We start from the raw sequence: 7,732 nt of genomic DNA, 5'->3' as shown, positions 1-7,732 counted from the left end.
GGCCACGGGCCGGGGAGGATCTGGGCTGGCAGCGTGGGCTGCGTGTGGGGCCCGTGGCAGCCCTGTCTTACGGAGGACGTGTGGGACCGCGTTGTGGGCGGCTGGGATGCGCTCCAGGGTTTGCTCTCCCGGGCAGGAGTTGAGCTCTGCGGCCAGGAAGGTGCTGTCCTTCCGTGTGGGGACAGCCCCTCTTCCCAGGAGCGCAGCTCTGTTTTGCGCTGGTACCTTGTCCACCAGCTCTGCACCGGCCCTGTGCTCCAGCACAACTGGCTGGATGTGCCTGCGGCTCCAGAGATCATCCCTGCGCTTGCCTTCTTGCTGTCCTGTGCCAGTGCCTTGCTCCATCTCTTTGTCACCTGCGCCCATGTCGGCTCTGACGCCCCAGGACCTCGAGGCCCCCCTCGAGGTGGGGTCTTGTGCCTCGGGGAGATGCGCAGGGCAGAGCCTGGCGGGGCAGGTGGGTCTCCGGGGCCAGGCAGGAGCCTCGGGAGGAGGAGCAGCTGTCGGAGGGGAGCCGGCTGCGTCTGATGTCACTGCGGTGCATGGTGGGTAATTATGCACGTTGCAATGAAAATAATAAGGCCGGCTCCATAGTGGTGTCTAAAAATACTGCTAATGCGGAGTGCCTGCTGGGCGCCTTTGTTTGTCACCTTTGGGTGTCTGCTCTGGGGCTGGCCAGGTGATGTCACACCCCTCGAGCAGTAGGTTAGGTTTAGCAGGTGAGCTGTGCCCCCTCCATGCTCCCCCCATATTGGGACACGGTGCCAGCGGAGACAGGGCAGGTGTTGGCATGGGAGGTGAGGCAGGAGGCACCTGTGTGTGTTTGGGAGGCTCCAGTGCCACCTCTCTGCACGCAGCCATGTGAGGAGTCTCGGTGGGATGGCAAAGCTTTGTTCCCCCAGCCTTGCTTGGAGCTGGGCACTCTGAGTGGTGGCTGTTTTGTGTCCAAGAAATCTGTCCTGATATCCCCTGGCAAGTACCAGCTGGTTCCAGTACAGATCAGGATTTGGGCCCTGGTGGTGTGGTCTGGTCTGTCCATCACTGGCATTGTGTGGCCAGGGCAGAGCTCACTGCAGCTGGGGCTGCTGGACCTTGCCCCTGGGGCTGCCACCATGGTGGGTCCTGGCACTGACAGGACTTGGACTGTGGCAACTTGCTGCTTTCTGGCTGAGCAAAGGTGGGAGGGAGGAACGGATATGCACCTGGAACAGAGGGAAACGATGTGATAGGTGCTGGGCGGCACCTGGGCGCTGGCCCAGGCCAAGGACTGCCCAGCACTCTGATGTCCACTCTGTGGGCTCTGCCTGGATGCTCTCAGAGCAGTTCTGGCTGCTGCTGTGGTCCCTGCATCTGCTCCCAGGCTCTGGAAGCTCCTGCTGCAGCAGAGGGAGAGGCTTGCAGGGGTGGCAAGAGCCATCTGGATCCCTGGTGGGCTGGCAGGGGGAAGGTGTTGTGTGGCAGGGCAGCAGCAGGGAGCTGGGAAGAGCAGGAAACACTGAACCTGTGTGCCTGAGTCTCAGTGACGAGTCTCTTCCGCTTTGTGTGCAGGGAGGTCAGAGAGGTGGTGGCTGCTCTTGGTTCCCAGCTGGTGCTTGTGGTGGGCTCTGCCTCCAGCTGTCAGCTGTGGGAGCTGAGCCTTGTCCCTCTTCACTGTGAGCAAACAGGGAGATGTCACCCTGCTGGCATGCTGGGCTGCTTCGCCTTTAGGGTCATGGCTGTGTTCTTGGGGGCCCCTTCACTGGAGAGGGAGCATCGCTGCTGCCTCTGCTCTTGCCAGGTGCTAACTCCAACCTCTGAAGCCACGTGTGGCAGTGGTGTTCCCCTGAGCAGTGAAACACCCTGTCCCTACCTGCTGTGCTGTGTGGCTCCCTTTGCTGAGCGAGGAACAAGGAATGGGGAGAGGAGACTTTGCGAATCCCATTGATCCTCACTGTGGAAGCTGCGTGTTTGCGTCTGCCTGCCCGGGACCAGGGCTCTGTGAGGGGAATTGATCAAGCTGTAAAACCCAGAGCCAGCTAATGAAATAGGGACTATAGATTTTTATTTTAAATGGAAGAGAGTTTAGGAGAGATTTAATTATCCTTGGTTTATGGACCTGTTAGAGGAATGAAATAACAGCTGGCAGGTAAGGGCTGGGCTTCAGCTCATAGCACTTTTCTCCCAGATGTCTGCAGAACTGGTCAAGTTCTGCTACCCAGGGTAGAGCAGGGAGTGATATGAAGTTCCTTGGAGCAGAGTTGGACAGGGTGAAGTCCTGCTTATCCTGCCAGGAGTATGTGTGCTGAAATAGCAGAGGGGCTGGCCCTGGGCAATTGTGGCTGGTGTAAGAACAGCTCTCCTTGTCCCTGGTGCTTGGTGTGGGCCAGTCCTTGTGCTAGTGGACATCAGGGAGTTCAGGAGCCCTGTGCTCACTGGGCTGTCTCCCTCCAGGTGTCATTTTCCCGGGGCTGTGGGCGCTGAGCTCTCGCTGACGCCCTTGTACCTGCGCAGTGTGTGGAGTTTGTAAAGGAGAGCTGCAGAGCGCTGGGATTTGCTGGGCTCAGCTGTGTGTTGGACACAAGCTGTAACGCTGTCACTACAGCCACTCCTCCTGTGTGCATCCACTCCACCGTCACGTGAGGCCGGCCGCAGGGCATGGCTCGGGAGGTGCTGGTGGCAGGTGGCACAGCGCTCGTTTTTGGCAGAAAAGCCTGGCTTCTGGATGCTTTTGGGGTTTTCACCTCTTTATTGAGGAGCTGGTGCATGGCATTTTCCCACCATCCCTTGGCTTTCTGCTTGGACCAGTCTGGAGAAACATGGTTTGCCACCTGCCGTGTGTGGGTGATTAGTTGGCCAAGGGGTTTGTGTACCCACCAGGCAGGCACAGTCCGTAGGGTGCCAGTCTGATGTGTTCAGAGACTGCTGAAACATCCAAGGAAGCTGCTGGTGCTGGAGAGTCCTCCCAGAGGCCCTCTGACACTGGTGCAGGAACTTGGGAGAGCCAGGCCCTGAGCCCTACGGTCATGGAGTTGCATGAGGGTGTTGCGTGGCTCCCTGACACAGCTCAGTTCCAGAGGGGAGCATTGTGGATCTGTGCTGTCAGCTCACAAGGGTGTTGGGAGAACCCAGCCTGCCGACTCTGTGGGCAGCAGAGCTGCACCATGGTGCTTATCCTTTCCTCCATGCTTGCACCTTCAAGTCCTCAGCATTTCAGGGCAGGAGCTGTTTCCTTCGAGGGCACAAGCAGCCCATGGGGCCCATGTCCAATGTGGCATGTCTGGGTTTTCTGGAGCAGGGTGGTTTGGGAGGGCTCCACACTTGGCTGTGTGCATGGCAGAGGGCGAGGTTGAGCAGTGTCCCCAACAAGCAGCGCTCGTTGCAAGCCTTGGGAATATTATCTTCCAGCTGCAGGCTGGTCCCTGGAGACCTGCCCTCACTGGCTGCAGAGCTGTAGTTCTGGGTCTTCTTTGGCTACCCTGGAAAGCAGGATGAAGGTTTTTAGCTCAACCATGTAGAGCAGAGGACTGGCCTCTAGTGCTCTGTGTTAGGAGCTGCTTCCTCTTGGGTGAGCCTGTGTCATGGTGATCCAGGCCTCCTGCGTCTTTGGCTATTGCCCCTGGGAAGGGAGGGTCCACTTTCTGGTCCTTCTTCCCGAAAGCCTGGCAATGCTGAGGCGCGGTCCCCTCCGGCAGATTGTCTTTTCCCTGCTGTGCTGGTGGGGCTCCCTAGCTGCGTTTGCATTTTGAGCCAAGTGTCTTAGTTGGTTTTCTCTCTGTGCCTGTGCTTCGGGAAAGTGGTGAACAATAAAAATCTGCCGGCGAGAGCTGTAGCAGAGGTCAGGCAGCTCCTGTGCCCCAGGCTGCTCTCTTGTCACTGCACAGTCGTGCTTTGTGCACGGGGGCTGTCAGCTTGAAAGTCATGTTTTTGCTCTTAAAACCAACCTCAGGCACTGGTGTGGGGTTCTCTGAGTGATGTATGGGGACATATTGCAGCAAACCTCCTTTGCACTTAGGGTAGTGGTCACTCCCTGTTTTGGTGCATCTTGTAAGCAGCCTCTTGGCAAATTTTAAATCAAGGACAAAGGAGGGTAAATGGTTGCTGAAAATCCTGAGTTTCTCTGAGCTCCTTTCTGAAAATGATCGTTGCAGGTTGTCGGTGTCCCTGCAGGCTTCTTAAAATGCAAAACAAACCACCCAGCCCAACTTCCTGACTGTCACTAGCGCTTTCAAGAGACGCTTCGTTTGCTGAGCGGTAACAAAACTGTTCTTCGCCATCCACCAGCTCCTCGCTCTGCCTGTATCCCTTTGCAGGAACTGCTCTGCCCGAGCGCAGTGGAGAGCAGTGGGGAAGGTGTTTGGAGCCTGGCCGCTCCTGCCCTTGGCCGCTCACTTGACAGATGCCATTAACACTGTCCACAGCATGTAGAGAGAGGGCTGGACTCAGAGAGATGCTTGTGGAGAGGTGGCAGATGAGGTGGGGACTCCAGGGATGCTGTGTGGGGAAGAGAAAGTGGGGTGATCCCTCCTTCCTGAGCTGGCTCTGTCCAGAGAGATTGGGTCTGTTTTAGGAAAGGGCTGTCTGAAATGAGAACTAAAAGTGAAGGGCAGAGGAGTACGGAGATGTGAATTGCAGTGTCTCATAGTAGGAAGGAAAGGAAGGACCGGGGAGGCTACCCAGGCAGCAGGTTTGGCATGGACATGGTGGCATTTGCTCTTTTTCTCCCACCCATGTGCAACTGAGCTGTGGAACTGGCTGCTGCAAAATGCCTGGGCAGACAGAGGTGTGTGTAGTTCAGTGTGCTTCTGTTCAGGGGAGAAGAGGCCACCCAGGCGAGAGGAGGACACAACCCATTCCTTGATGCTGCTGAGCTACAGAGGTGGCCAAGCTGGACCCAGTTGCTGCACCTGCAGCCTTCTGGTCATGCTATTCAGGTCGTGCTGGTGTTTCTAGGGCAAGTGGAGATCTCTTCTAGGGAAGGTGGAGATCTCTGCAGATTATTTACCCTGTCCTAAGGAAATGAAGGCTTGTTGCAAGCTTACTGTTTATTTGTGAGTGTTCACTCTGCTTTGAACTTGCTGGATGGTGTCAGTTGGGGTAGGTGTCAGGTGTGGATGCTGCCTCCGAGGTCTTGGCTTGCTACAGACTCTGGCTTTCAGGGAGGAAGGTGCTGCTAGTTCTCCCTCTGCAGTGCAGCTCATCCATGCTATTAGACATCAGAGAATCCACGTGGGAGAGATCGACAGGAAACTGGGCGTTATCAGTTCCGCTGCCTGTGCAGCTACTCGCTCCTCATGTCAGCATCCTCCACGTGTGTGTGGCTGGAGGCGTTTGATGGGAGTGCTGTCAGCCCGGGGGTGGGAGTGGGTGGCGTGTGATCACGGCGGAGGCGTCCTGCCTCCACTGCCAGTGAACTCGGCTCCACCGGGTGTGCGGAGCAGGGAGGGAGCTCCTTGCTCCCCCATCTCCACGGTAGAGAAGTGCTTCACCCTGCTGATGTTGGAGTGTCCCATGTCCTCTGGTGCTTGTGTTGGGCCTTGGATAGGGTAGGGACACTTCTGCTGCTCCCCCCTCCTTGCAGTCTGAGAGCTTCTGTGTGCTAGATGCTGGTATGCTGGTTTCTTCATGCTTTTTTTCTAGGGCCTGGGGAGAAAAGAGAAGGATCTGGGGCCTCTTTCTCTCTCTGGACTTGTGTGAGAGGCCCAGGAGAATGTGGAGGTGAAGCATTGGCACGCTGAGTGTCGGGGAGAACACAGGGCAGACCAAGCCTCCAGTGGGAGATGTGCTCTCACCGCTGGATCACCCTGGCTAATCCTGTGTCAGACCTGACCTATATATGGGGCAAGGGAGGTGGCATGTCTGTGGCAGCAGATGGTCTCTTAAAGAGCCTGGGCTTGGGGAGACTTCGTCCTGCTGGCCCCTGGCTATCCTGAAGGAAAGGATGGGCCACCTGTCGGCTGTGGAGCAGCCAGGTTCAGCCTGAGCAGCCCCTTGCAGGTAGAGAGCTTTCTAAGGCTGTCCACTCACTATGGGTGTCACAGGTCTCCGTGGCTGGACTGGGACCCCTTGTCCTGGCTAGAAGCAGTGACCAGCCTTGCCATAGCATCGTTTGGGCCCCTCACATGGTTTTTCAGGCAGAGCTCTGTACTTGGGGCATTGTGATGCTGGTGTCTGTGTGCATGGCTGTGTCCCTGAGACAGTGTGGGTTGAGCTGCTTCCACATGCTCTGGTCCTGCGGCCGGATGTGTGGTGCCCCATCCTCACTGGGCGTAGCCGTGTGCAGTGTGGCTGTGCCATGGGAACGATCCAGCCTGGCTGGGCAGGGAGCATGTGCAGCGTGTGAGCTGTGTTCCATCGATGGCTTCTCCTGATGCTGTCCTGAGGACATCGATAGCTGCTGCCCGTGGGGGAGCTGGTGATGCTGGAGCGGGTCTGGAGGGAGTGTCTGCACAGATACCCACCATCTGTGGCCTCTGCCTGCTGCCGGTGCTCTGCCTGTGTCCTGGCAGCCTTGTGAAGGTGCAGTGCTGCCTCTGCCCACAAACAATGGCAAGGTCAAAGGACAGAGTGCTGTTTTCCTTCTCTTCCCTGTAGTCCCCAGCTCCTGAAGCAAAGAGGCTGTAGTGGAACAGACCTGGAGGGTGGTTGTTCAGGTTTGGGCTGATTCAGTCCTTTGGCTCTTCCTGCTGGAGTTCTTGCCTGAGTGCGTGGCTCTGACACCATCACAGGTCTGCCCTGCTGTGCTGCCTTCCTGTCCCGTGTGTCTCCTACCATGGGGACAGAAGCAGTTGGCCGTGGTGCTACTGACAGTCATGGTAGAGGGATCTTGCCCCAGAATGCTCTATGTCCTGGAGGATCCTTGAGCCTGGTGTAGTTCCTCCTGCACGCCTGGATTTGGGGTGAAGAGGTGAGAGCCTTGAGAGGGGCCTGAAGGGACCTGGGCACAGGGCTGGAATTGGGCAAAGCTGAATCTGGCTGCTCATTGCAACAATGAGCTACTGAATTGTTAAATCGTCGATCTGAGGTTTTTTTTGAAAGGGGTGATGCTACAAATTAATTAGCTCCCTTTTGGTTGTTAGCACTTTAAAGCCCAGCTGTCAGGGGAGGGCTGGTTTATAGGCATTACATCAGGGCTGCCGGCTGGCTCGCTCGCCTACCTGGGAATTTCTAAGTGTGCGTTGTAACCGGGGGAAATTTGGCTCGGATGCAGCATCTGGCGCTCAGTGGAGCTGCTGCGATGCACCGTCCTGAGTACGGGGATTTGACTGGTGCCTGAGCGGTGCTGCTGAAGCACACGGGGAGCCAGTGGCACAGCCTCTTGGGCTCCTGGGGAGCCGGTGGCTCGGCCTCTTGCTGTACAGCTCCCGGGGAGCCGGTGGCACAGCCTCCCAGTGTGTGGTTCCCTGGGAGCTGGTGACTTGGCCTCTTGGTGTGCAGTTCCCGGGGAGCCAGTGGCTCTGCCTCTCGGTGCCCAGCTCTCAGCATTAGCCACCAGCCCTCAGGTGAGCTGCAGGTGTGCAGGAGATGGTCCGAGTAGTTCTTGCTTCTTGCTTAAATGTGAGAGAGTAGGAGGCTTTTCTGGTGCATGAAAGTTTGAACTGGCTAGAGATGCCCTGGGAGAGCTGTTGGTGCGGGCGAGGGCTCGATGTGCTGAGCGGGAGCGGAGCAGCTCCTCCATGCTCCCGTCCCAGCGCGGGAGGTGGCGGGGAGCCGCGTCCCTGCTTGCCCCCCCCCGGGTTTTTCTGCCCCCCCGCCC

The 7,732-nt window shown here is 57.5% G+C and overlaps 1 protein-coding gene across 1 annotated transcript in view; it reads left to right on the top strand.

The window, feature by feature from the left end:
* The first annotated feature begins 10 nt into the window (after window positions 1–10).
* The window catches only part of RNF44 (ring finger protein 44), a 14,804-nt gene continuing 7,082 nt past the window's right edge, over window positions 11–7,732 (top strand). The window contains 1 exon segment of the mRNA XM_008628975.2: window positions 11–6,883. The gene's annotated coding sequence lies outside the window, so the exon portion shown is untranslated.

This window comes from Corvus brachyrhynchos, unplaced genomic scaffold (genome assembly GCF_000691975.1).
Source record: "Corvus brachyrhynchos isolate BGI_N302 unplaced genomic scaffold, ASM69197v1 scaffold21, whole genome shotgun sequence".
Taxonomy (NCBI): domain Eukaryota; kingdom Metazoa; phylum Chordata; class Aves; order Passeriformes; family Corvidae; genus Corvus; species Corvus brachyrhynchos.
The sequence above is the reverse complement of the archived record's forward strand: the minus strand, read 5'-3'. Positions and strand labels throughout refer to the sequence as shown.